We start from the raw sequence: 5077 nt of genomic DNA, 5'->3' as shown, positions 1-5077 counted from the left end.
ACTGTAAGTCTATCTTAGAGGAGTACTGGGCTCCCTGCACTTGGTCAAACAGGTAATCTATTCTAGGTAGAGGTTACTTATTCTTTACTTTGATATGATTTAACTTGCGATAATCGATGCATAATCGAAGGGATCCGTCTTTCTTCTTTACAAATAACACTGGAGCTCCCTGAGGAGATACACTCGGCTGTATGAAGTTAGAGTCCAACAAATCATCAATTTAAGTCCTCAACTCATGCGATATGTCGCCAGGGAGATGGGCGTTGCGCCTGACACGAGGTCGATAGTAAAGTCAATCTCTCGTTGAGGAGGTAGCCCAGGAATCGTCCTAAATACATCCATGAAATCTCAGATCACTGGTGTGGCCCCAAGTGATGGATCATCACAATGTTCTAATAGGGAAGCATAATAGCGGATCCAGAAGGGGTGGCTAACCTGAACCGGGAAGGTGAAGGATGCGTCCTCATTCCTGCAGGCAGTCACCAGCTGTGTCTCACTATCGATCTTTGCCTTCATCTCAGTGAGCCAATCCATGCTGAGTATGACATCGTAGTAGTAAATCTTGGTTACAATCAGGTTAATGCACACCACCTTGCTCCGTAAATCTATAGGGTAATCCCTATAGAGTTTAGTGGCATCCGAGAAGGTCCCTGCCGCAGTGACAACCCTCATCCCTGACACAAGGGTGGTGTCCAACCCTATACACTTGACTATTGAGCACGATATCAAAGAAACAGTGGATCCGATGTCCACTAAAAGAAACATAGGTGTACCTTGGATGTGGGCCATGACTTCAAATGCTAGCGGCACCGCAATAGTGGAATCAACTGCCTCAGCAGGTAGTGCATGTACACGTGCCTGTTGCGGTCGGTTAGGCGTTGTAATCATAAGCCGTTGGGGCGGCCTATTTCGGTGTGCAGGGGGCTGATTGAATTGCTACGTGGGTGCCATCGCTCATAAAGAAGGGGTCGTAATAGCGTGAGGGGGCTGATGGTTGATATGTTGGGGTAGTGCATAGTCATTATCCCTCATCTTAGTGAAACAAAAGGGAGAGGTGTGGCCCGCCCTATTGTAATAGGTGCACATAAGTTCAGACTGCGTCTATGGGCCCGATGGGGCCATGAGTCTTGGTGGTGAACCCACTCGTGGCCTGTTGCCGAGAAGCGACGGAGTCAGCAATTCAGCCCTAGGCCTCAGGCCCACTTGTAAGTGTGCTCGGAACACCTGCTCGCCATCCTACTCAGATCGTAAGGACATGTCTACAAGATTAGCATATGTGTGGATGTTTGCACAACACATCTTAGTGCTAATGCCAGCCCATAAACCCTTAGAAAACTGGCCCATCCTTATCAGCTTGTCCACTACGATCAGTGGCACATATCTTGATAGCTCTGTGAAGTTGTTCTCGTGCTCTGCTACTATCATTCCTCCCTATTGGAGGTGGAGGAATTCACTCTCTTTCTCAGTGCGGTACGTGAGAGGGAAATACTTCTTGAATAAGCGGGTTTCAAAATCGTTTCAAGACCACACAAACCCAGCCGGGACAGTCCTCAAAACATTGTCCCACCACATGCCGGCCTCCTTCTTGAACCCATAGGTGATGAGTTCTACTTTTTCCTCATCGTAATAGTGTAGTGGCGTTATCATCTTGGATATTCGGTTGAGCCAATACTTGGCCTCCTCAGGTCGATGGGTACTCGCAAATGTGGGAGGCTGGAGCCATTGAAAGGGCTCAAACAGCCCACTTGTTGCCGCTGTGCCGGGAGTTGACACATGCTAAACTGGTGTGGCCATGTTCATGTTCTGGGCGATGGCTCCCGCTAGCACTGCTAGGTTTTGTTGTTTTTGTTGCATTAGGAATAACATCTGCCTCATCATATCTAGGGGCGGGCCTGCTTAAGACATAGGCCGCGTCAAGGATGAGGCGTGGTTTTGCCCCAAAATTGGTGGTACACTGACACAGGTCCACATGTACTAACAGTGGCTAGTTGTAAGTCCGGCAATGCCTAGCTCTCTAGACCCAAGCTAGGGCCCTGCTAGATATTGTTAGGGGGAGGGGACCTGTTGACCAACCTGCCATGTGCAAGACATATCGTGGTCTGATTACCCTTGGGAGGCATTCCCTATATTCAACACAAGGCACATTAGGTAAAGCTTAGGAGTCATGTGGTATCGTGCGGCAACAAATATATGATTCTCTTTCATGGGGTGGGCAATTATCACAAGACTTGGCATGCTCAACATTCATTTGCACAAATTTGTCAACTATAATATTCCATTCATAATATGAGGCTCGCTATCACATCAACCGTAAAAAATTGACGTAATAAAGACCCCTAGCACACATAACATATGCAGAAGATAAAACTTTAACTACAACATACTACCACACATAAGCAACAAGAAAGAAAAGTGTAATTAACTTCTCTAATCCTAATAAGATTATGATAACTAGAACTAGGGCCTACTGGCCCTCGGAGTCAGGCGAAGGAGGGGGTGCTCCCTCTTACAAGCAGCACAAGATCACTTTCATTACGCAGAATAGCTTCTTGTTCCATTTCTCCTGCCTCTGCTCCACCCTATCCATCTTGGCCTCAAGTGCATTTAGGCGCACTTGCATTTCCTTCGGGCCAAGGGGTTCTTCGCTTATTCCCTAACCCTCTGCTTCGGCTCCCTCTCCATTTCCGTCTCCTTCTTCATTCTCTCCTTCTTCTTCTTCATCATCATCAGTTTCATCCCCAAACTCCTCGAGCCATGCCATCCGCTACTTTGGGCCCACTCTCATGTGGTTGAGAGTGTCTTCATTGATGAATTTCACTAGCTTGGGGTCCCCATTGGATCCTTTGAACCCATAGTGTCGAGCAATCTTACAAATCAAACAGCCAAATGGGAGCCCTGAAGTCTTCCGAGTTGCCATCGTCGCTTTCACAATTTGGCCAAGCACGATGGTGGGGAGGCATACGTTCTCCTCATGGCCCACTTGGTAAAGGAACTCGACCATATATTGGGAGCATTCAGTACGGTTGCTCGTCCTTGGGTATATGTTGTACGTGCAAATGTGGTGGAGCAACCGATACGACGTGATTAAGTCTGAAGTCCGTATACTACTATTGTAACGCCCCGTGTTTTCAGGACCCGAGTATATGACTCGTTTCCTAAAAACCCGAGTGTTAACCTTAAAGGATGGTCAAATTCGAGTATTTTTTTTCTTTATCATTTATCATAGTAAGCAGATGAGCGTAGAATGGACAAGTAAGAATAAAGGAAAATTTTCAATTACATTTAGAATATATAAGAGGTTGCCCATAATGACTTATACAAACTAATGTCTCAACATTAACGATTACAAGATTTGCATACATAAGAAATAACAGAAAGCATATAAATGTAAGCCGCATGACCACGCAACTCCTCATAACAATACGGCCGTGCATCCATGGCACCTGCACAGCTCCTCATCAAGTTTGAACATATACATCATCTGAGCCACCTGTTCTACCTGTACGGTTGTATATTTGATGGATGAGTGGCCAGATCAGTGTGAATTTTCTTCAAAATTACACACCACCGCATTAGGTAAGCATAGTTATAAAACAACAAAGCAATCAAAATAATACATGATGCAATCTTTTTAAATGCATGGATGCATGAATGCACATCGGCCTGGGGATGCACATCCAGTCGGACTTAAGCTCGTCACCCATGCAAATCATCAACCTGGAAAAATCATCCAGTCGGACAGGGGTCGATAGTCGGTGGTCTAGGAGCTAGCAAAACGATACCCCGAAGATCCTAAGGGCACATGCTACAACATCCAGAATTAGCCACCCGTCATCGCCAACATGCTATGGATGCATGATTAGCCAAACCATTATTAGACCAGTTACAATCAACCAATTTAAATACGCTCACGGTCACTATGGGGAGCACGTGGCCCAGCGTAGGCCAATAGCTCGGGCATAGTGTCCCATTACCACCATCCCCGGCTCATGAGGTTACCACCTTAGGATGTTTAATGGAAAACCGTCGACTCGTGGTCAATCATATTATAACATATGGGGTTTGCCATTGTGTGGTTGCACAATATAAAAATATCGAGCCCATATAGGGAAAATACCAGGACAAGGATATATACGATGATATCAAAGCAAGACACATAAGGCAAATATCAAAATAAGGCAAATATCAAAATAAGCCACATAGGGCGAGTATTAAAATCATGCGATAAAAGACCATCCTTGAAAACCATTGGACACAACAACCCTGGATGGTAGGCCCACATCACTGGTTAATTTAAACCACCATTCAATAACCACTAAGCCGAAGGTCCATTACTATCACAACCAGTCGAGTTACATCCCAAGTATGGGTGTACACATATAGGTGGGGGTTTCCCACTGGTGTACCAATTCAAGTTCCATAAGCAATCCACAAATAATCCATGAACAAATATATGAACATTAAGCAGGCAATATAACAATTCAATTTCCACCAACTAACACATGTGATTATAAGAGAGAGATATCAAATATACATTTAATAAAAACTATAACTTAAGCCAATGAGAAGATGGAAAGCTCAAGGGAAAGAATCATCACCTTATACTTTGAACTGCCTACCAGTGTTGCTAGAGAATGCGTGTTTCCTTAGAATCAATCCCTATCATAAATCAGGAACTTATACAATTAGATCCAAGTTCTACATACTACCTAGGGTTTAAGATCATCGCCTAGGGTTTGAGTTGTCTATCTTAGGGTTTTAATTCTAGGAGTAGAACTAAGATGTATGAGCAGTTTAAATAATCTAATAGTAATGTGGCTATTTATACTTTAATATTAATAATATAACTAATACTTGACCATGGTAAGTATTACAATTGTAATACATAGTATAACCTATATTAGGGATGGTATTTTCAAGTGATGGACACAAAGCTAATGTCATCAATGGTAATTTCATCCATAATAATTAATATTAGCGTAACTTGTTAATAATAATCATCCTGATGATAGTTAATAATAGAAGTATAATCGACAACACTAACTAATACAATATAGTACTTATTTAAAATTTCTAG

The 5077-nt window shown here is 43.6% G+C and overlaps 1 long non-coding RNA gene across 1 annotated transcript; it reads right to left on the bottom strand.

Annotated features, from left to right (window-relative positions):
* Positions 1-3313: 3313 nt before the first annotated feature.
* Positions 3314-4690, bottom strand: LOC131225503 (uncharacterized). Its single transcript, XR_009161375.1, has 2 exons — positions 4599-4690; positions 3314-3499 (listed from the first exon to the last, which is right to left on the bottom strand). It is a non-coding gene; the product is annotated as an uncharacterized LOC131225503 (long non-coding RNA).
* Positions 4691-5077: the final 387 nt, after the last annotated feature.

Source organism: Magnolia sinica, chromosome 14 (genome assembly GCF_029962835.1).
Source record: "Magnolia sinica isolate HGM2019 chromosome 14, MsV1, whole genome shotgun sequence".
NCBI lineage: Eukaryota > Viridiplantae > Streptophyta > Magnoliopsida > Magnoliales > Magnoliaceae > Magnolia > Magnolia sinica.
Note: the sequence above shows the minus strand (reverse complement) of the source record. Positions and strands in the feature narration are given on the sequence as shown.